This window comes from Gopherus flavomarginatus, chromosome 5, assembly GCF_025201925.1.
Source record: "Gopherus flavomarginatus isolate rGopFla2 chromosome 5, rGopFla2.mat.asm, whole genome shotgun sequence".
NCBI classification, from domain to species: domain Eukaryota; kingdom Metazoa; phylum Chordata; order Testudines; family Testudinidae; genus Gopherus; species Gopherus flavomarginatus.
In genome coordinates, this window is record NC_066621.1 from 14,836,976 (window position 1) to 14,860,696 (window position 23,721).

A 23,721-nucleotide genomic window follows, 5' to 3' on the forward strand; every position below is an offset into this window, starting at 1 on the left:
ACAGCCTTTGCCTTCCCCAAACACTGGCGCAGCTGGAGGGTTTGTCAGCTCCACAGCGACAGGCGGGAGAGGGGATCAGGGAAACATTTCTGAGAGAGAAAGCAAAAGGAGCTAGTCACGGTACGTACTGCGCCCTGCATGACAGTGTCCGGCGCAGAGCACCCTGAGGCTGACCAATGGCTGGGCATGTACATAGCACCCAGGCACCATGCTGGGGTCAGAGAGGCGTGCAGAGGGCACGGCCCCACATCTGGGACTCGCTGCAGGTAACACTGTGTTCCAGATCCCCTCTGGACCAGACTGTTCCATCCAGGAAATTGGAGCACGCTGTTCCTTCCCCTCCCATCACACAACGCCTGCTAACAAACCCGACATCCGCTCCTCTCTGCTGTTATAATTAGGAAGGCAGAGCAGATGGCAAAAACTGTAGTTGAAAGAAGGAAAATCAAACGAAGCTGTCTACCACTGCATGGCAATCCTGCCCTCTCAGAGCAATCTGGGGGCTCAGGGACACCGGGGCTGCTCTTGGGTGAACCGCTGGAGCACACGGGATCGGGTGCTGCGAAGACTACGCCTGCAAGGGCTTCACCCTCATTTCAAATGGCATTTGGATACTGCCAGGCTCGCGACATGCTGCAAACGGAAACACTGCTGGCACGTGCCACTCGGCGTAGGCACAAGAGGCGGCATGGGCCAATGGCTAGGGCTCAGGAGTCTTGGGTTCTACTCCCAGTTCTGCCACTGACCTGTTTGTGTGATCACCGGAAGTCACTTCCCTTCTCTGAATCCACTCCAACTCTTCCACTATTGAGCTTATAACCTCTTTAGGGCAGGGACTATTTCTAACTACATACGCATACAACACCTACCATAACTGGGTCCTTGGTGCCACCATAATAGTCAGTGTGTGTATCAAGCCGTGCTGGTTTGCTTACATGGGGAAAATGAACGAACACCCTGCCCCTTGCCCTCTGTGAACCCGGGACAATGGGTTTGGGAGGGGAATTGACATAGGAACCTCTTCTTATAACACTAGCAGAGCTGCCCTGGCAAGGGAACTGCAGGAGAAGTTTGCTCGTGAGGAAAATCATCATCTAGTGATCGCATGGGTGGAACTCCAGCCCTGTGCACAAAGCCAGCAGAAAGCCTCACTTCAGCCCCCAGGGACAGAGTTTGAAGAGAGGGATTCAAGCCTCCTAAACTGCAGAAAAACTGGTTTGGGGATGGATCTGGAGAACCTGATTCAGATGGGACTCACTTGAAGCACCAGCCGTGAGTTGGCCATCGGCAAGAGGAGAATGCAACCATGGTTAGCAGGAGCTCCTGGCCAATGGTGTCAAAAGGCACACAGCTCTCAGTTCCCTGGGCAACAGCCTCTAGGTAAATCTACAGCAGGAGTTTTTCCCTAGCTGAACACACCTACTATTTCAGTACCGATGTCATTCTCAAGCTATTAAGTGCTCCAGTGGTATTTCCCACATTCTGTGAATACACCCTGCAATCATTTGTACTGCCATGTTGCAGACAGGCTTGTTTCCCTTTTAGATAGTAGGGGCTGAAGGGTCACCCCACAACCCCAGCTCTGGCTGCTCAATGAAAAGGATAGCTGTAATCCAGTGGACTACACAGAAACCGAAGACTCCAGGCACCTGAATTCTAGTCCTGACCCTGCCACTAAATTATATACGACACTTCAGCAAATCAAGTTAGAGTATGATTTCCAGAAGTGCTGAGCACCCACAACTCCAGTTGAAATCAATAGGAGCTGCAGGTGCTCAGCAACTTGGAAAATCAGTCCCTAAAAAACAAAACAAAAACCTCTCCTTGCCTCAGTTTCCCCATCTATTAAACAGGGCTGAGCCAGCTCTGAGGTCAAGGATCGAAAAGGCTCCATAGGGGTGTCAAAGAATGATTATTACTATTAACTCCATGCCTTTCATCTCTGAAGGGGAACCTGCTCCCCAAAGCAAGCAGGGGAACATACAACATGCAATATTTTAGCAAATCTTTAGATTGCTCCCCTGCACGTGTCTAGCTGTGGTTCTCCACCATGGGAAAGGCCCTATGTGAATTGTGGGATGATCTTCATTGTGGTTGAGTTGCAGATAAGACATGGAAAATCATGGAAAAGTAATAATGGACCTTTATTAATAGTGGTAATTTGGAAAAGCCAGAGTAGAGCTATTTTTTTAAAGAAAAATTCGCTGGAACAATTTAAACACTCAGGTATTGTTATGCCTGCTGATTTTTTTTTTATATAATCAGACATTTTGCTGCAACTATGTTACATTCATTAAAAAAAGTGATTGTTACAATATAAAATTCAGAAGACTGAAAAAGTCTTAACACAACTGCTGTAGCTTCCAAGTCCAGTCACATTTGCCTTTTACATTTTCACCAGCATTGAATGTTAGTGCAGCACTAACTGTATACTCAAAAAGTCTGCAAAATTGTGGATTGTGCAATATAAGCTCATTTAAAAAACTGCAGTGGACGCCTAATATTGCGGGATCTGCAATTTTTGCAATATTGTGAACGAAATAGGGCCTGACTCATGGGACAGGAAATAAGTGAGCAGGCGCATTTCAAAACCCGGTCAGTGAAACAGCACGTAAGGGAATTCCGGGTACTTGCAGAATCATCTTGTCTTGTAAGACCCAGATGTTCTGAACAAACGCAGCCAAGCTCTGATACATGCCGGTACGATCTGTAACTTAAAGCCCAGGGAAATCATCCCTTTACAATGCAGATAGCACTCTCCCAACCACCCTGGCCTCTCTAAACTGCACAGGTAGCATACAAAGGCTGGGGCAGAATTCCCCTGGCACCAGAGCATCACAGGACCAGTGTAACCGACCCTGCCCTGCTCCCCTGGCAAGGCCCAGTGTAGGGCGCATAAGGGAGGAGATAGGGGGGTTCTGCAAAGGCACTGTGGGCTGTGATACCCCTTGGGCAGCCCTGAGGAGGCTGCCATAAATGATAGCAACATCCACCGTTGCTCTAAGTCATGTTAGGTACCAAACTGGCCCTCATCTGGGCCAGAATCTGGGGATCTTAAAGGCATCTTTGCCAACCCCTCCCCGTGCCTCCAAGGAGGGCAGCACAGAACCGGACCTGTAATCTATAAGACACCCCCCAACACAGCTCAAATCCAGAGTAGCAAATCCTAATGCAGATTATTAAACGGTGCAATTCTAGCATTGTTTTGACTAATGAAGCAGCTTTCCCTGCACTTGCAGAGCCACCAAAGCAATGGCTAAAGGTTATGTCAGGACAGGTCTCTATGAAGCTTCTCTCTACACTGTCGAGAGCCTTATAAATTACATCCAGAAATGCCACACAAGAGCATCTGCATTTGCAGGAGCTGGATGTGATCCTCCTGGCATTCACATCGTGTACATCAAGAGTAACGCTATTAAGTCAATGAAGCTCCAGTGGCGTAGAACTGAGAGCAAAGAGTACAAGGTTAGAACAACTGTTTATGGCTTTAAATCTCTTGGTTCACAAGCCTCCGGATATAACCAACATATTTTTAGCTGCTTACTTGTTAAGCAAACATAAGGGAAATGTCAGGGTGATTTTGCATATTGTGCTGGACTTTGCACATTTATTCTGTCACGCTGAAGATTCTGGATCCAAACCAAACCCCAGATCCAAACAGCTCCCAAGTTCGTGGGGGGTGGAGCGGGAATGGGGCAAGTATATGAATGCAGATCCTAATCACAATTTTGCAGCTGGTTCCACTTAGATAACAGGCCTCCCCAAACTCCTGGAATCCAACATCCCCACAGTTTGGGGTGGTTGGGATCCAGATCTAAATGTTGGGTGCTCAAGCCCCTGTTTAACACTGATCAGGTTTGGGATGATTATGCAGATCAGCTTTCAGAAACAAAGCTTGCAGGCTTCACTTTAGTCCTGCACAGATCTAAATCCATCAAACTCTCAGAAACCCTTGCAAACCACTACATGATGCACAGAGCTTAAAGGGAGAGGGCAATTCTGTTTGGAGGTTCATTGTAGGGTGCCAGGAACCGGAACCTGAAAGCAAAGCTCAAGAGGAGGAAGCAAAAGGAATGGAAGCAAAAGGAATGGAAAAAAAAACATTCAAACTCAAACCAACAAAAGATGCTGAATGGTGTGTGACTCTAGACACAACTTCTACACTTGCTGACGTAAATGAGACACTGTCACGGAGTGTGGGGGAGTCCGGTCCTGCACCCCTCTTCCTGGGACCCACAGTGACTCTCAGCCAGCCAGTAAAACAGAAGGTTTATTGGACAACAGGAACACAGGTTACAGCAGAGCTTGCAGGCACAGTCAGGACACCTCCACCGAGTCCTTCTGGGCTTTCAGGGTGCTTGGATCCTAGCTAGGATACCCTGAATTCTGCCCACACAGCCCCAAGCCCAAACTCAAACTGCTTCCCTCTTGCCACTCCCTTCCTTTGTTCCCCTTCCCGGGCAAAGGTGTTGACCTTTCCCCTCCCTTACCTAGCTCAGGTTACAGGCTCTGGCATCGTCCATCTCCTAAAGTCCTCCCCTGCTCTCCCACTCCCCACACAGACAGTCCCTACTGCATCACATCTCTCCCCCCTTCGAGACTGAACTGGGCAGGGTCACTCTGCCCAGTGACCTGGGGAAGTTCAGGGCCCCCTCTCCGGGACAACGCATCCGCTGTCAGGTTGGCACTTCCCTTCACATGGACCACGTCCATGTCATAGTCCTGCAGGAGCAGGCTCCACCTCAGGAGCTTGGCGTTGGCTCCTTTCATCTGGTGCAGCCAGGTCAGGGGAGAGTGGTCGGTGTACACGGTGAAGTGTCGCCCAAAGAGATATGGCTCTAGCTTCTTAAGGGCCCACACCATGGCCAGGCATTCCTTCTCGATGGCCGCGTAGCTTTGTTCCCGGGGTAGCAGCTTCTTACTCAGGTACACGATGTGGTGTCTCTCCCCCTTTTCATCCTCCTGCATTAACACTGCCCCCAGTCCCGTGTCTGAGGCATCGGTGAACACCATAAAGGGTTTGTCAAAATCTGGGTTTGCCAGAACTGGGCCACTAACCAGAGCCTCCTTCAGCGCCCAGAAAGCCTCGTGGCACTGCTCAGTCCAGATCACCTTGTCTGGCTTCCCCTTTTTGCACAGTTCAATGATGGGGCCGGCTATGGCACTAAAGTGGGGCACGAACCTTCGATAGTACCCCGCCATCCCAATAAAGGCCTGGACCTGCTTTTTGGTTTGGGGAGCAGGCCAGTCTCTGATCACCTCCACCTTGGCTGGTTCCGGCTTCAGGCAGCCGCTCCCCACCCGATGGCCCAGGTAAGATACTTCAGCCATCCCCATCTTGCACTTCTCAGCCTTTACTGTTAACCCAGCCTTTCGGAGTCGGTCCAGGACTTGTTTAACCTGGGACATGTGGTCCTCCCAGGTCTGGCTGAAGACGCAGATGTCGTCAATATACGCCACGGCAAAACTCTCCATCCCCCTTAGTAGCTGATCCACCAGGCGCTGGAAGGTGGCCGGTGCTCCCTTGAGGCCGAAGGGCAGGGTCAGAAACTCATAGAGCCCCAGAGGGGTGATAAAGGCCGATTTCAGCCTGGCATCTGCGTCCAGCGGCACTTGCCAGTAGCCTTTGGTAAGATCCATAGTGGTGAGGTACCGAGCACCTCCCAGCTTGTCTAGGAGCTCGTCAGGCCTGGGCATAGGGTAGGCATCAGATATGGTGATGGCATTGAGCTTTCGATAGTCCACACAGAACCGGATTGACCCATCCTTCTTGGGGACCAGCACCACTGGCGAGGCCCAAGGGCTGGAAGACGGCTGGATCACCCCCAAAGCCAGCATGTCCCTGACCTCTCTTTCAAGATCCTGGGCAGTTTTACCAGTGACCCGAAAAGGAGAGCATCTTATAGGGGGATGTGACCCAGTCTCCACCCGGTGGACAGTCAAATTAGTGCATCCAGGCTGGTTGGAAAACAGCTGTCGGTATAGATGCAGCACCCCCCTGATCTCAGTGTGCTGGCCCGGGGTCAGTTGATCAGAGAGGGGAATCGCCTCCAGAGGGGAACCAGCTTTTGTCCCAGGGAATAGATCTACTAAGGGGTCATCTCCCTGCCCCTCCCAATGTCCACACACGGCCAACACCACATTCCCCCTGTCATAGTATGGTTTCATCATGTTCACATGGTACACCCGACGGTGATGTGCCCGGTTTGACAGCTCCACCACATAGTTTACCTCATTCAGTTGCTTGTAACCTGAGCTTGGGGCACTGGGCCCGTATGTGACCTCGTTGGCCACAGCGATAGCAGCCCATGTCTCGTGGGTCCCCTTGAGTGGGTCGGAGGGACCTGACGCTGGATGTTCCCCTTTTGGGGGGGTTCTCCATAGGCCCCCTTTGGGAGGTCCCATGATGACTCTCTCTCTGCGTTGAGGCAGGCCTGCTCCTTCGAGAATCCTCCCTGCCATCCCCTGCCCGACTGTCCACAAATTGGTCGGCCAGCTGGTCTGCGTGCTGTGGGTTCTCCGGCTTCTGGTCCATCAACCACAGCCTCAAGTCGGATGGGCACTGCTCGTACAGGTACTCCAGTATGAATAGGTCAAGCAGGTCCTCTTTAGTTTGGGCCTCAGCTGTCCACTTGCGGGCATACCCCTGCGCCCGGTTGACCAGTTGTAGGTATGTGACCTCATGGGTTTTACGCTGGCTCCGGAACTTTTTCCGGTACATCTCAGGAGTCAGCCCAAACTCGCGGAGCAGGGCCTGTTTGAACAGTTCGTAGTCCCCTGCCTCCGCCCCTTTCAGTCGGCTGTACACCTCCACGGCTGTGGAGTCCAGTAAGGGGGTGAGAACTGCGATCCTGTCTGCAGGGTCAACCGTGTGCAGCTCGCAGGCATTCTCAAAGGCCGTCAGGAAGGTATCTATGTCCTCCCCCTCCTTATGCTGGGGCAGCAAGTGCTTATCAAAGCTCTTTGTAGGCTTGGGTCCCCCCTCACTCACCGCAGCCGGGGCCTCACTTCTCCTCAGCCGGGCCAGGTCCAGCTCATGTTTACGCTGTTTCTCCTTCTCCTCCCGCTCATGTTTACGCTGGTTCTCCTCATGTTTACGCTTTTTCTCCTTCTCCTCCAGCTCTTGCCTCTTTAACTCGAGCTCCTCCCATTTCAGCTCCCTTTCATATTCCAGCCGCATCCGCTCCACGGATGCCGAGCGTTGCCGGGAGGATCCCCTGCTGGGGGGTGAGCTTCGCCGGGAGGATCCCCTGCTGGCCGGGGGTGTCATGGTGCCCTCGGTATACACTGGGCTCCTCCCCGCCTTTCTCCTAGGCACAGGAAGGGGGGGTCTCGGGAAGCCCTCGTCCGCCGGCTGATCACTCCCAGCGGGGACAGACACTGGTGCCTGCACTGCATCTGCCCGGCTGCTTCCCTCAGAGACAGGGCTCCGTTCATTCATGCGGTCTCCCTGCTCCAGCTGGGCAATCAGCTGGTCCTTGGTGCGTCTCCCTGCGGGCACAGCCCCCTCTGCTTGCACAGCTCCAGCAGGTCACACTTGCGCCGCTTGGCATATATCTTCCTGCTGGCCACTCACAGGCCGGGGTGCTCGCCGCTCCCCACGGTTTCCAGGGGGACCCCTAGTGCACCAGCCCTTCGTGAGGTCACCACCTCTCTGCCAGGGTCAAGCTGCAGACTCCTCCGCCCCTGGGACCGCTCGCTGCAATCCCCCGGGGGACCCTGTTACTGCAAAGTCCTTCTTACTGGGCACACACTCCCAGGGGTTAATCACCCCTTCGTTTTACTGCTCCCCAGTCACTTACTGCAGGAAGCGCCATCCACGGGGTGCAGTATCTCCCGCCGCTGCCACCAGTTGTCATGGAGTGTGGGGGAGTCCGGTCCTGCACCCCTCTTCCTGGGACCCACAGTGACTCTCAGCCAGCCAGTAAAACAGAAGATTTATTGGACAACAGGAACACAGGTTACAGCAGAGCTTGCAGGCACAGTCAGGACCCCTCCACCGAGTCCTTCTGGGCTTTCAGGGTGCTTGGATCCTAGCTAGGATACCCTGAATTCCGCCCACACAGCCCCAAGCCCAAACTCAAACTGCTTCCCTCTTGCCACTCCCTTCCTTTGTGCCCTTCCCGGGCAAAGGTGTTGACCTTTCCCCTCCCTTACCTAGCTCAGGTTACAGGCCCTGGCATCGTCCATCCCCTAAAGTCCTCCCCTGCTCTCCCACTCCCCACACAGACAGTCCCTACTGCATCACACCAACTGGATAAGGAACAGGTCTGGAAATGGGGAGACCGGGGTTCTAATCTCTATGCTGCTGAGTGAAGACTGGACAAGTCGCTCTGCTCTCTGTGCTTCAGCTTTCTCTTCCAGAAAATATTTCACAGCTAGGCATCACGGGGCACAATTCAGTAACACATGAGGGGGATGCTAGAGAAGGGCACATGGTTATTATGGGGTCTGGTTTCAAGCTTTTTGATTGGGGATTCATGGTCTAGACATGGCATTACCAGGAGGAAGATATTTATGGGCCAGATTTTGAAGGGCTCAGCACCCAACTTGCTTACAGCTTAGCACTGCCTCGGTGGGCACTAAGCTCTTCTGAAAATCTGGCCCTAACTGTGGGGGGCTGAGCCCTTTTGAAAATTCCAGCCTGTGTCATTATGTCCTGTGGCAGCTGCTCCGTATGGTGGCGGCCAGCATGCTGGGACAGCTGCCTCAAAGAAGGTGAGCAAGTCCCGGATGTACTTCCTGGACTGTGGAAGAGACCAGCAGTGAACAGATTTATCATCAGTCGCCTGGTTAGATAAGGCACAGCTGATCTGCTGTGACTCTGCTGCAGGGAGCCAGCCCGGGGCACTCCCTGTCTCCTTCCAATGCCTTGCAAGTTAAGTGCTACCCCCTGCCCTCTGCCATCTCCGTTTACCTGCCCTCTGATGTGGCTGGATCTGAACCCTGGTCCCTCTCAAGCATTGCCATGAGCAAACCCTGCTGCTGCTGCTCCTGTCATAGCTGCTTCCCTGTTAGCTGAGAGATCAGAGACAAAGTGAGGCAGAGCTCAGAGCCCTGGGGCTGTTGGACCTGCTAGCTTCACACGGAGGAGGTTTGTGGGGAGCAGAGTATCCCCAGAATCCCTAGGCTGGCAGCATCACCAGTGCTCGAGTCAGATGAAGAACAGAACGAGTCCCCGCACTGGATGGACACTGCATTAATTTTTGGACATGCTGCCACCTTGTGGCAGTTCAGAGATACAACTGGCTGCCAAAAAGCCAGCTGGCTCGGCATAACCCCAGCCTAGGCCAAAGCTGCGCAGACACAAGGTGGTATGAATCTGCCCCACCCACGCACCCATGCTATGGTGCCCAGCAGCCTACAGATCTTTTCTTCATCCAGGCCGAATTAAAGCATCCCTGTGCAGCTCCAGCTCTCACCCTTCCCATAGCTGGCGCCGGCTCCGGCTCCATCCTCATGGGCACTGATGTGAGCACAAGCCAGTCTGGTGGCTGATAAAAGCATTGACCAGGCAACCAAGTTGTGGCCCCTCCTGTGCCTGAACAGAGCATCGACTCCTCTGATCACACAGAGGGCACTGATCTCTACTGGACGTTATGTTACTGTGGGGCAGGGCAGGGTTTAATCAGGGGGTGAGCACAGCTATGGTAGCTCTCCAAAACAGCATCGCCAGCAGCTATTTTGCATCCCTCGGCCCCCAGCATGCACACACGCATGCACACATGCACACTGTTGCCTTTTAAATATTAACTCTGGGGCAGGGCTGGCTTTAGGAAGTGTGGGATCCTATTTGAATACCCGGCGGCGGTCTGGGTCTTCCACGGCACTGAAGGACCCACCGCCGAAATGACACCAAAGACCCGGAGCAAGTGAAGAACCCACCACCGAAGATCCGGAGTGAGTGAAGGACCTGCCACCGAAGAGCCGAAGACCCGAACCGCCACTGGGTGAGTAAAAATTAAAAAATTAGATGCTCTTGTTTAGGGTGCGGGGCCCTCTTAGGCACGGGGCCTGATCTGGGAGAAATTGGCCTAAAGCCGACCCTGCTCTGGGGCAGGCTCCAGCTGTGAAATCTGTTCTGTCAGGGAGGCAGCCCCATGGCTCCCAGCCCCCTCCCAGGAATCTCTCTGCACTGCTGCTCTTGACATAAGGGCTGAGAAGGGTCACAGAGACCTCAGGTAAAAATTGGTTTTGGCTTAATTGGCTTGTGAGTTGCTTGTTGGCTTAGTTTTTGGCTTGTAGCTTGTTTGGTTTGTAGCTTGTTGCTTTTTTTGACTGGCTCCCGGCAAGTCGGGACAAGTGAGGGGAGAGAGTCGGGGTGCACAGCAGGCCCTCCACAGTCCTAGATTGCACGCCGGGGGGATCTAGTCACACAGAGTGTTGGGGTTCTTAGGGATTGTCTTGTTCTGTCCTTGTTCTGAAATGGGATTAGCATGATTTTTGGCTTATTGTGAAAGTCGGGGGGCTTATTTACCACGTGAAGGTTGGCAACTGGGACTGGGAGTCCGGGCTCCTGCATTCCAGGCCTGGTTCTGCCGCTGAATCAGTGTGACACTGGGAGAGTTACTGCTTCAGGTCCCCATCAGTCCAACCAGAAGGGCACTGCCTGTTTCACAAGGTTGTTGTGCATTAGCAGTTGGAACATGCCTTGAGTCTCCTCAGGCAAAAGGGAATTATGGAAGCGCAGAGCATGGCTTTTTCCCCCTGTACAAGGAGCAACCAAAGTGCATTTGGTCTGAATGTCCAGTTTCAGAATAAGGAAAACAGTAACAAGAAAGAACAACAGTAAAGTCTCCAGGAGCCTTTCAACATTTCAGCCCCTTTTTTAAAATTTAAGATAGATGAAGACAGGACTTTTAAAAATGTTGAGGAAAAATCTTTTCCTAACATTAGCATTTGTTTCTGAGAAGTAGGAGTTTATGTTACTCATTGCAGAGTCGGGATAACATATCTGGGAGGTTTGGTCTACGTCACAACTGTTAAGCTTAAATATTTTTAAGGCAAACAAGCCATCTCCCACAGTTCCAGTCTCTACAGATCACTGACATCCAATAACTAGTCATTGGTTCTTCCCTCTAGTGGATGGATTTTGGAAAGACAGTTGTAGGATGTAAAACCTACAATCATAACAGCTTTCTTACTACAGTAGAACCACAGAGTTACAAACTGACTGGCCAACCACGCACCTCATTTGGAACCGGAAATACACAATCAGGCAGCGGCAGACACACACACACACACACACACACACACACACACAAGCAAATACAGTACAGTACTGTGTTAAACGTAAACTATTAAAAGAATAAAGGGAACGTTTAAAAAAAGAGTTGACAAGGTAAGGAAACTGTTTCTGGGCTTGTTTCATTGAAATTAATGGTTAAAAGCAGCATTTTTCTTCTGTATAGTAAAGTTTCAAAGTTGTATTAAGTCACTGTTCAGTAGTTGTAAATGTTTGAAAGAACAACCATAACGTTTTGTTCAGAGTTACAAACAAGCTCCATTCCCGAGGTGTTCGCAACTCTGAGGTGCTACTGTATTGCAACAAGCAGCTGATTCTGTAAACATATGTTTTTTAGGGGTGCTAAATCTCATGAACCGCTTGCTCTAATGACCCCAAATTTGGAGCACTAACCCTACCCCTCAGCATATGAATTTTTGGAATAGTCATCTTTTAATAGTGACTCTCAACCTTAACTACGGCTCCATTACTATTTGCTTTCTGTGTTACAGTAGCACCCACGGCCGTAAACCTTCCAAGCCTGGCGCTGTTTGGTATATGTTTGTCCACAATGAGGCCACACTCTGATGGGGCCTTGCTCGAAGAAACTCACTTAACCCATGAGAAACTGGTTTGTGGTGTGGTAATAAATGACTGACATTGTTTATATTACGGTAGAGTTTAGAGGCGCCAGTCAGGGATCAGGGACCCATTGTGTCAGGCGCTGTATCATCTGTCAGAACCAGAGCCCTCTCATTTACCAGGCACTTAGCTGGGGCTGTATTTAAATGTATGTGTTTGTTTCTATGAGTGCACAGTGTGTGTGTGTCCATCTGTGTACATGTGTAGGAGTGTCCATGTATGTGCACGCACACCCTCTCTTCCTCACTAGTGAACTCACTTGACTTTGATCAGTCTCTCCTGGGAGCACAAGTATAGTGCCCACAAGAGTCCCCAATCTCTGAGTCTCTGGATCTGTTCCTCCAGTTCCCCCTCAATCCACATCTCCGGGGCTGGTCATTTCTCCGTGATTTCCACAGTGCTGGGAACACATTTCCCTGCAGAAAACCAGCCTATGCAGAGACCCGACCAACAGGAGACTTGCTGCTGAAAATGCACCTGGAACTATTCCCAGAGAAGGATGTGTACAAGTCCAGGAAATTGGATGCTAAATAAATAGTCTTTCCCTGCCAGTACTTTGTGTTCAGAAGATAACGGGACAAGTCTGTTCTGTTCCTCTACCTCGTCAGGGCAATTGTACCAGAAACTTCTGAGAAGCCATGAGGAGCTCTTTTGATAGAATCATAGAATATCAGGGGTGGAAGGGCCTCAGGAGGTCATCTAGTCCAACTCCCTGCTTGGAGAAGGACTAACTAGCCCAGGGGCTTGGTATTGGCTATAGAATCACAGAACTGGAAGGGACCTCGAGAGGTCATCTAGTCCAGTTCCCTCCACTCAAGGCAGGACTAAGTATAAAGCCTTTCAATCTACAGCTGGGCTGGTCTATTCCCTGTCCAGGTCGGTAGCAGCTGGAAGTTGTTACCATCTGACACCTGTTTGATCTGATCCTGCAAACTGTCAATAACCCACATGTGCTTCTTGCCCGTTGCTCAGAAATAACCCCCTGCAGCAGCTGGCTCTGAGAACTCCTCCATTCCTCTTCGCTCTTCAACAGTGCAAAGACTTGCAAGAATATTCACAGCCAGTGTTGCGCTAAATTGGATTAGGCAGCTGCAAACCACTGTCCTCTACTGGATAGAATCAGAACTGCCCACCGGCATGTGACAGGTCCTGTTGCTGCTAAGGAGAGAGTCTCATTTAGCCCAAGCAGTAGAGGCCTTCGATTCTGGAGCAGGAGGATCTGGGCAGTTCAAAGTGGCCATTATGCATATCATAGGGACAACAGCGAAATCTGACATTGCTGTGGATCTGTGAGAACATAACTCCAATTCTAGGCACTACCGAAAAATGAAATGAATGGAAGAATTCTTTGTTTGCATCTGCTGTCCTAATCATCCTTACAAAACACTCCTTGGGCAGAGCATTCAATGGGTACCTGATTAAAATTGCTTGCCAGCCTTTGTATTGCTTTGTAACTGCAGCAGCATGAAGTGATTAATTTTTTCTTTTTGTAAAAAAAAACCAAAAAACAAGTCTGCAAAAATGGCAAATCCATTTGCTATGCCCCATGCATACAAACTGGATCATTTTTGTTCTTTTCAATGCTTGGGAGAGGACGAGAGTGCCAGTGGGACACCGCCGGGATCAGCACGTGGGAACAGCAATAGACTAGACAGAAACAGGAAATGTCTATACATACTACAGGCATAGGCGCTGACTCTGTGGGTGCTCCGGGGCTGTAGCACCCATGGGGAGAAAATGGTGGGTGCTGAGCACCCACCGGAAGCCCCTCTATCTGCTCCTCACTCCCCGCCCCCAGTGCCTCAGTGCCCACTGGCAGGTCCTGTGGATCAGCACCTCCTGCCCACCGCAATCAGCTGTTTCATGATATGCAGGAGGCTCGGGGGGGGGGGGAAACGAGGATGCGGTGCGCCCAAGGGAGGTGGCAGAACTGGGTGGGAAGAGGCAGGGCAGAGATGGAGAGCAGGCAGAAAGAGGTAGGGTGGGGTCTTAGGGGAAGGAGTGGAGCGGGGGTGGGACCTGGGGCAGAGCTGCGGGTCGAGCACTCCCCTGGCACTTTGGAAAGTCAGCACCTGTGCATCCAGAGCCTCAATTTTACAGTGAAGAACAGGTCGGCATGGCTTCCCATTCTGATGCGTTCAGTGCACGGGGAACCCCACTGCAGTGAAGTGAAGGACAAGAAAAAAGCCACAGTTCACCAGGCCCTGCACCTATGGGGTTCCATTTTATGAACATTTTGATTTTATGAACTCATAAAATAGGAGTTTTACAGTACTGGCTGATCCCCTTGCAATACTGTACTAGGCAGAATGAAGCAGGATGGGGTCCTGCTATTACATACGCTACGGTCACATCTAGACTAGGGGCTTATCTAGACCCAAAAGTTGTCCCACTTTAACTATACCTAGGCTTGGCAGGAAATTGTGGGGGGTTCAGACTGTAGGAGGGTCAAGCAATTATTAATGACCGTCAATGAAGAGATTCAAAAAGTTAAAGGCTTTATAACCATTAAAACACAAACTGTCAACATCATGTGTCAAAAGATACAAAGTAAACAGCCTTAAATCAAACTCCAATAAGTTCTCAAGCAGCGTTTTTCTTCCTTTGCTGATCTGTACATTCTGATTATTATCGAGGGAAATATCTTTTCATCGGTTTGTGGGTGTACAGGGAAATTGGCATTTACCAAACTAAGTCTAATGCTTTCATAGCCTAACTCCACACACAGCACAGCGGTTGCCATCAGAGCTCTGCCCATGTTCGAGAGTGATAAATAAGGGGGAGGAACTATGAGGAGGAAAGTAGCAATCCCATTTAACTCCATTGAACTATGCTGGATGGAAAGAGATTTCAAGTGATAAAGTTCCCATCATCCTATGCTTAAACAAGCGTTTCACAAAAGTATGGGGGCATGTCCCCCTGTACTAGCCAGCAGGGTTGACAAGGTTCTCAAACTGTTCTCCAGAGCCTCAGCTTTCATGTTTTGTGTTTTTTTTTTTAAAGTAAGCTTTTAGCTGTTATGGTTGCAAAAAACACTTCAAAGCGTGATGAGCGTAACCCATGCAGCAACTCTGCCTGAGTTTGCAGAGAGCCTGAAACTACACCCTCAATGGTTGCTAGCTCAGATGCCAATGACAATACTTTAAATGTTAACTATCTTGATCACATTGTGAAGATCTACACAGTCAACTCAGCGACAGCTCATTTGGGGTTTGCAGTTAATACCACATGGCAGGGTGGAAGAAAGGGCACGACTGATTTAATTTCCCTCGAAGTTGGGAAAATACTGCCTTAAAGGCGTAATACAGGTCTCATTGCACTGGCTGAGAATCAAACCCCGGGGACAGGAATTTGGCCGAGGACTTGGCACTGCACAGGAAGCTCCGAGCAGTAAAAGGGTAAGCGCTTTGCTCAGCCAACGAGGACAGTTGGCCTGTATGGATCTAGCGGAGGGCTAATAAAAGACCTGATAAAGAGCGACGAGAAACCTGCTAGTCACCTTAAGAAGTGTCATGCCCAGGAAATTAAAAACCATACACCATATGCTGCACTGTGCAGGGCGGGAACGGGCGATGGCAGAAGAGGTGGTTTTGCTAAACAGGTCTCTGCCTCTAGCAGCATTTGCATCTGCTCCAGTGCACACACTAGGCGGCAGCCTTGACTCGTGCTGCCTTGTTAATTCTCTCACACACACACACACACACACACACACACACACACACACACACACACACACACACACACACACACACACACACACACACACACACACACACACACACGCAGCAGTAACTTAACCTCCCCCTCCTCCCTTCTAGCACCAAGCGGGGAGGGACAGTGACACATGAATAATAGGAACAGAGGAGAGGGATGACATGCGTAACCTAACCTACTGGCACGGCGGCTGGAGAGGCAGAACCAATGGCTGCCTTGCATGCACAATGAGTCCATCCAGCCCTCCCCACTCTGTCAAGTCCTTAAGTTGCAGCTTTCGACTACCTCGGTGTTCAGAGAAAAGATGATGCTCAGCGCGAGGGGAAGGAAGATCCTGCTGCCAGGTAGATGGCATGGACACTGATCCCGACAGGGCCGGCTGCTGAGAGGTACGTGCTTTCCAAGGCGCTGCAAGGCAGGGTTCCCAAAGCAATTGCGTTTGGGATGCAAACTAAGATCAGACTTTAATTTTCCAGCAGGGGGATATGGAAATCCGGCTTCCTCTAAAATGATTCATCCTGCTTCCCCCACCTCACCAAACCTCAGGCGCGGAGGCTGAACAAGATAAAGGGCAAGCAGCCGGACAGAGCGGGTTGGTACCTGTTGGGTCGGTGGGCTGTGAACTTGAGTGCTGGGATGCTAGCCAGGCAGGCAATGCTAGACCGCGAGCAGGGGTCAAGGGAGTGCAACGCACTGCGTTGCTCGGGATTTAAGGGTGGGGATTTAATGAGCAGCAGCCAGCTCATTGACAAGGACGGCACTTCCTAGTCCAGTGTTAGGCTCGCTGGTGCTCAGATAAACTGGGGTTCACCCCTGGATTTCCACAGGAAGGCAGGCTTTTCACCCACCTCTTTGCTCATTCGGCCTTAAGGCCTGCACTTAACAAACAGCCCTGACAGGTGTCCAGCACTGATCATGCTTCTTTAAAACTGAAGCAGAAAGCCCGGCAGATGGAGGCACGGGAAGGGTCTCGACAGCAGCTCTGCAGTGAAGTAGAGGGAGAAAGCGCTTTAGGGATCACCTTGTCTTCTTTATTATAACAAAGTTCCTTGTTCAGTGTTAGAAGAAAGTGGCTTCCTGTCCCAGGAGGAGTCAATGGGCAGCCTGCCGGTCAAATCTGGACTCCCAAATGCTTCTGAACGGATCCTGAAATCTTCTTATTTACTTATTATCATTATTGTTACTATTTTCTCTGGAGTCTGCACCTTGACTGAGAAATCTGGACCGTGACAAAAAATAACTGACTACCCCTGCCCTGCCATTGTCACATGACAGCCCCATGGCTTGATGTTTGGGGGAGGGATAACTCTCCCCCCTAGGAGCACGTGGCTCTTGCAATTTCATTTCTACAGGCTCAGGGCTGGAGTCTCGGTTGTCCCAGGCAGGGATGGAAGGGGAGGTACGGAAAAGTAGCTTTAGTCACTTTTGCATTCCCATAGTCCAGGGTCCTGTCTTGCCCCTGGCATAAATTAGAGCAGCCTGAGGCTGCTCTATCTTACATACTGCTTACCATGGCCCCCTAGAGGCCTTGAGAAGAAGAGACTAACCATAGTGCCATGTGCTCTGGCCAGGCCCCAGGCATACCCCCACTGTGCCCCCTATGCTAGAGGCTGAGAATGGTGCTGACACAGAGCCTTTTTGACAGCTCTACATCACCCAAGGAGACCGGGTGTATTTTCCAACCAACCAATCCAATGCCCCTCTATGCTGTAAAGGCGGTGGCTGTTACGGGAGTGCCCTATAGGTGAATATATGCAAATGAGTTAATACATAAGGTGCCAGTAGATGGTACTTAAAGATACCTAGTGTGGTTGCTGGGTTTTGTAGGACAAACAAAATTTGCTGCTGTGCACTGCAGATGGTTTCCTTTGTGCAGCGTTGCACCAGCTCTTAGCAATGCAAAGGGGCCTCAGAATTCTCAGAGGACTTGCTCTGCCCACAAAACAGCCAGAGCCCGCAGACCGACAGAAGGAAGGTGTAAACGGAGTGATCTTTTGGTGCGGATGCCAGAACTGGATAATGCAAAGGGCAACAGTTGCTGTTCAGGAAGAGGGAAAATAAACCCTTCCTCCCACTCCTTAGCATTGAAAAACAGGGCTTGAACTATTTAACATTTCCTAGGAGGCTCTGGGTCAACAGTGCCTGAGACATGACTCCACCGTCCCAGGCCAGCGCCCTATCCCCCAGCCTTTTCTCATGTGAGTTGTTGACTGGACATAGTACAGAAGTGGTCTCTCAAAGGGGGTTGTCCAATGAGAGATTTAATATGCTGTCTGGGAGGCAGATGTTTTCAAAGCAGTCTAGGGGACTGAGACACACCTGTTCATTTCAGTGTGTGGAAATCCCCTCAGCTGCTGTGAAAATCTTGCCCCATATTGCTCCCTGAGGTGCTGTCACCTTGCAGAAAATTTCCACTGAGTCTTCTGCAGACAGGTTACCCAGCTGTCTGTAATAGAGCTACACTACTCAGTGCTGAGGCTGTGGGGCCTTTCTTTCCTTTTCCTGTGATGTCTCTGTCCCCTGGGAGCTCCGGCATCGAATGGCTTCCATGTGCCACAGGACACGTAGACAGCTGACAAAAGTCAAATCTGTGTCAAGCCACAGGCGTTAAGGCCAGAATGGACCATTCTGACCATCTAGTCTGACATGCACAGCAAAGGCCAGAGAACGTCACCCTGCATCCAGCCCCTATCTTGCGGTTGAGCTAGAGTGCATCTCTTGCTGACAATTGTCTGTGTACTTGATATAATTAAACATGCATGTGTACTTGGGAATCGTAACAGTGTTACAGGGGAATTAAGAGAGGAGTGCGAGCCAACTCCGCTAAAGCCAAGGGCAACATCTCCGGGCTTCCCTGATGCTCTAGCAGGGCCTTGGGCGTTCTGGGAACAAAGAACACTGTCTGAGGTTTAGGCCATTGTTATTAGGTGGATTACGCTACTGCCCAGAGGCCCCAGCAGCACACACATTCAGGGCATCTGCATGAGGAAGCAGCACCACTCTAGGTATAATCTTAAACCAGTGGAAGAGCCTGTGTGGACATTCATTTTGGTCTGCAACTGGTTTATTGCAGTTTAGCTGAAGTCGACGGAGAAGAGGTTTAAGCTGAGGCCAAATGAGCTGCTTTTAAGCCGAAAGAAGAGCATCCGCACAAGGGCTTGCACTGGTTTAATGCTCATTTAAGTTAAACCAGTGCAATGTCTGTGTGTAGATAATACTGCAGTGAGAGTGCACTCCAGCCCCGAAGAGCTCGCTGTCTAACGAGCCACAACAAAGGGTGGGAGGGGAAACGAGAGCACGAGAAGGGGAAGTGACTTGGGAAAGGTCACATGGCAGCTCAGTGGCAGGAGCAGAACCCAGATCTCCTAACTCCCAGCCCAGTGCCCGAGCCATGAAACCACACGCTCTCCTGCTGGCTCCCTACTCCCCCACTGTCCCCTTTGAACCAGACAGTTTATCCCCCAAGGACAAGAGGAAGCGAGAGCTGAACGCCCCCGCTCTCGGAGCAGCCTGATGTTAACAGCAGCAGCCCTGTTCCAGCACGAGGGAGTGCGTCCCCAGTTAATCGGCATTTAATTAAAGGACATGCTGACATTTGGAAACTAGAAACAACTCTCCTGTGTGGGCTGCCTCTCTCTGCTGCTCGCCTTCTCTCTGAATCACTCCCTGACATTTTGTCAGATGAGGATGTGACTCTCTCCCTCCCCTTGTAAGAACTCATTGAAAAGGAGACAAAAAGCCACTGCCTCCCCAGGGGCCCCCAGCTTTGGTAGTGGAAGGAAAGAGCAGCTGACCACCCCCTTGGCCAGCGCAAGGGAAAGAACCAACAGGTGGTGTCCCTGTAGCCTGCCTATCCCTGCCAGAGAGCCCGGGAGGTGACAGCGTGCTGCAGGCTGCTGGGGAGATCCCAGTAGCATCCTACTGCCACGCTGCCTCTTCTGTCCCCAACTGACATGCTGCAGGGTCCTTGTTCCGCTGGGAATCCTGCTTGTAGGGAACCTGCCTGGCTGGCAGCTCAGTACACACATTGTTACCCTGCTAGGATTCCCCGCTGGCTGGCCAATCCTGCCGTTCCCACCACCCCTTCCAGCCACAACCTTCACTGAGCCCCAGACCAGGACCTCTCTAGCCGTCACTCACTCGCTGGGCAAGCGCTGACTGACACCCTCTGCTCCATGCATTGGCCTTTCTCCTCCAGCCAGTCGCATACTCCTCATATCTGAACCACCACCTGCCCGGGCACTCACGCTGGCCCTGGGAGCAAGAGGAAGAACTGAGGTCGTTCCCTGTTTTGTTTGTTTTTGGTAGAGCTGGGTCCAAGCTGCAAAGTTCTGATGTGAGGTTTGAGGCTGTTGGGATCCAGGATTTTGACCCATCAGAAGATAGGGGGCCAGCCCCCCAACTCAGATCTGGATCTGATCTAACTCACACTGCCCAGGTGTCTAGGTTCAGTGGTTGGTTCAGAGCCCAGTTTAGACCTGGGGCTCTCTCCTCCCCTCACAATCCCTCCTCTCATTCTCTTGTCTAAACCCAAGCTGTTCATCTTTATTCTCAGGTTGGTTTCCAATCCTCCTCTCTCCAGCCTCAGACCGAGGTGTGGTGAGCTGGGCAGGTCCCGCACAAAACCCACCTGGTCTGATTCAGGGCAGGGGGCTGCAGTGCCAGGGGAGCTTCCTTCCACCACAATCCATTTCCAATCACACAACACCTCGGCACTGCACTTACAACTCACAGCCAGGAGACCCTGAGCAACCTGTGAGCTGAGACACTCCAGCCCTGTCTGCACTAGACATTGGTGCCTTTCAATCCTGTACTGCTGCTAGTGCTAGTGTAGATGGGCTCCTGACATTTTCACGATCCTGTCATCTAGACCTACTCTGAGCGGGTTGGTCAAAACGCCAGCAGCCTGTCTACACTAGGGCTCCTGTTGTTACTACAACTGGTGGGAAAATTCAGGGGCTGAAGATTGCACAGACAATTGGGTTCAGCAGGGATGTCCCAGGGTACAACCGCAGTGATAGGCAGCACCAGCCACTTTTTCTTATTAATTATATTATGGTAGAACCTAGAGGTGTCACCTGAGATCAAGGCTCCCTTGTGGTAAGTGCCGTGTGGACATGTAGTGAGGCATGCTCCATGCCTGCAGTCTACACAGAAACAATAGATGAAGGGTAGGAGGGGAAACTGAGGCACAGGGACTTACCTGAGGTCACACAATTGTTTGGTGGTGGAGGCGGGAATAGGACACTGGTCTCCTGACTCCCAGCCCAGGGCACAGGCCACCACACACACCTTGAGCAGCACCCAGCCCTGCAAGGAGCGGAGAGAATATTGCAGAGCCTCCTAGCACTGAAATCTGATCTCCACCCACAATGGCATGTCCCTTTCCTCTCTGCCCCCCGTCATGCTCCAGCCCCGTTTCTCCTTCCTCTTGACCCCCCGCGCACACCTCAGCACTGCCACCCTCCCACTCACCCCCCCAGCATCCATGGGCACAGCCTGCCAACTGCACCCTTGTGCACACCCGCTCACCCCCCTTACACGCTCTTTTCTGGCTCCACCATGCACCCCACTGACACAGACACGGAGGGGGAGGACACTTGGGGATGGACGTTAAAAGGCTTGTGCTTTTGGTGGGTATCTTAGGTCACGTCGGGGTGGGGTGGAGGGGAGACGCACAGAGGAAAGTGCTGGGGGCGCTGGAACAATCTGTACAGTGGGGGTGCTGAGAGCCACTGAACCAAACTGTAAACCCTGGATCAGAAGGAAATCACCTCACACCGGAGGTGCAGCCGCACCACCGGGTCCAGCACCTGTGTCAGTAGCACCCGGTCCAGCCAGCTGCAGACTGCCAACCCCTCTGACAGGGCACCTCAAAGCCAGAGCCACAAGAGGCTTAGGAAATGGCACCCAGCCCCAAAGTGTCTGCACACAACCCGACGGAGCAGGCTGCGCCAGGCTTCTTCGCCAAGCCCCCCTGCTGTAACCCTCCTGACCTCCTGACCCAGGTCCCCCGGGACCTGCACAGCGCACAGACAGCAGTTCTGGGACTAGCAGAGAGTCCACACCCCAGGGCGCGCCAGCCAGAGTCTGGAACACACATCCAGCACCCCTGGCTCGCCCAGCTTAGCCAGCAGCTGCTGTGAATGGGGTCGAGGGAGCAGCCTGATTTGCTGGGAGCATGTGTTTCTTAGGGTGCATGTGCACTATGGAGAGCAGGACAATGTGGAGGGGGTGCACATGCTGGGGAAGCGGGAGGTGTGTGCCTATGTGTGTCAGGGAGAGCGGGGCAGTGTGTGTGTATGTGTGCGTGTGTGAGGGGGAGCAAATGCGCGTCAAGGGGAGCAGAGCAGAGTGTGTGAATGGGTGTGTGCACATGCCGGAGAGGGAGAGCAGAGCAGTCTGCATTGGGCAGCTGGGTGTGTGCAGGAGTTTGTGTGCGCACATGTGCCAGGACAGCACAGCAGTGTGTGCCTGTATCCACGCCATGGGAAGGAGGCCAGAGTGCGTGTCCACGTGCACGCGTGGGGAAGCCGAGCAGAGTGTGTCTGTCCCGGGGAATACCCGCCAGGGGAGTGTGGTGGGGGGGCAGGTGCACAGGATTATCAACCCCATTTTGCAGAGGGGGAAACGGAGGGCACCTACACACGGTCCCACGGGGACTCCTTGTGGGAGCTGGGGACGTGTCCTCACCCTCCAGTGCCGGCTCACTAAAACCCCTCCCCCAGCCCACACACCCGCTGCTGGGCCTGGAGAGGCAGCTGCGGACGCCCCTCACCCTCGCTCTGGCCCGTGCTGGGAGCCGGTTCCTCAGCGGCCGGTTCCGCATCCCACGTGCGGCAGGGACCCGGCTGGCGCTGAACCGCCCTCCTATGGCACGCAGCGGTATTGCAGCCGCGGGAGACGCCCAAGCACCAGCAGAGGGCCCCCCCGTGTGGCAGCAGGTGGTAGTGCACCCTACTGTACAGCAGCCACACCTCTACTGTAGCTTCTACATCAGGGGTCGGCTGCCTTTCAGAAGTGCTGAGCGGAGTCTTCATTTAGTCACTCTAATTTAAGGTGTCGCGTGCCAGTAATACATGTTAACGTTTTTAGAAGGTCTCTTTCTGTAAGTCTATAATATATAGCTAAACTATTGTTGTATGGAAAGTAAATAAGGCTTTTAAAAGGTTTAAGAAGCTTCATTTAAAATTAAATTAAAGTGCAGAGCCCCCCGGACCGGTGGCCAGGACCCGGGCAGTGTGAGTGCCACTGAAAATCAGCTCATGTGCCGACTTCGGCACTCGTGCCATAGGTTGCCTACCCCTGTTCTACATGGTGGCGGGCCAAATTGGGGGGCCTATTGCAACATCCCCATCAGCCGGCCCTGGCTGTTGCGTAAATTGGATCGCAGAGGCCTAATCTCACTTTGCTCTATAATCTTCTTTGGTGTCAGTGGGGAGCTGTCTCAGTGGAGTGTGGGTACAACACGAAAATTTAAGCTGCTCTTCTTGGGCAGCAGCGGGAATCCCTTCTCAGTGTTGTCCTGAGCTAAGGCTAAGCTAACCAGAGGTCAGGAAACCCAGAAGATATCACATGGGGTTGGGACTCTGGCCCTACCTCTGACATTAATCTATTGTGCCACTTTGCAACTGACTTTGCCTCTCCAGGCATCAGTTTCCCCCCTGTGAAGTGGGGGTAATGATGCTGACTTCCTTTGTCAGGTACTTGGCGATTTGGGGCTCAAAAGTGGAACAGAAGAGTGAATTACTGGTAGTAGCGCCCTGGAGTCAGGACTCTTGGATTCCATTCCTGGCGCTGCCCATTGGCATGTTCCATGATGTGGAACAAGTCATTTCATCTCCGTGGCCGAGCATCTCCATCCATCCATCGCTGCTTCTCAGGCACTGTGTGCCTCAGTTCATTGTTTGTAAAATGCTGGAAGGAGCCACAGACACGAAAACCAGTACAATGTGCCAGCTGGGGTACTCATGCACCCCTGCCTGCCACTGGACAGGCTGCTCACCTGTGTGTCACAGCCCCTATAGAGCTGCAGAAGATTCTCTTTTATCTTAGGGGGCAGGGGCATGTGCTGAGTGCTCTCCCTGCCATTTCTGTGAAGGTTAGAGGGATCATGGAGTGTAGGGAATTCTCAGATAGCT

At 51.9% G+C, this 23,721-nt stretch overlaps 2 protein-coding genes across 3 annotated transcripts in view; one reads left to right on the top strand and one right to left on the bottom strand.

The window, feature by feature from the left end:
• CDK18 (cyclin dependent kinase 18) overlaps positions 1–23,721 on the bottom strand; it is a 174,030-nt gene that overhangs the window by 85,808 nt on the left and 64,501 nt on the right. Inside the window, exon 2 of the mRNA XM_050955613.1 lies at positions 20,784–20,890. The gene's annotated coding sequence lies outside the window, so the exon portion shown is untranslated. The remainder of the gene's footprint in view (positions 1–20,783; positions 20,891–23,721) is intronic.
• Positions 15,882–23,721, top strand: part of BLACAT1 (BLACAT1 overlapping LEMD1 locus) — a 60,988-nt gene continuing 53,148 nt past the window's right edge. Inside the window, exon 1 of one of the 2 annotated variants that reach the window (XM_050955634.1) lies at positions 15,882–15,969. The gene's annotated coding sequence lies outside the window, so the exon portion shown is untranslated. The remainder of the gene's footprint in view (positions 15,970–23,721) is intronic. The other variant, XM_050955636.1, reaches the window with a different exon arrangement.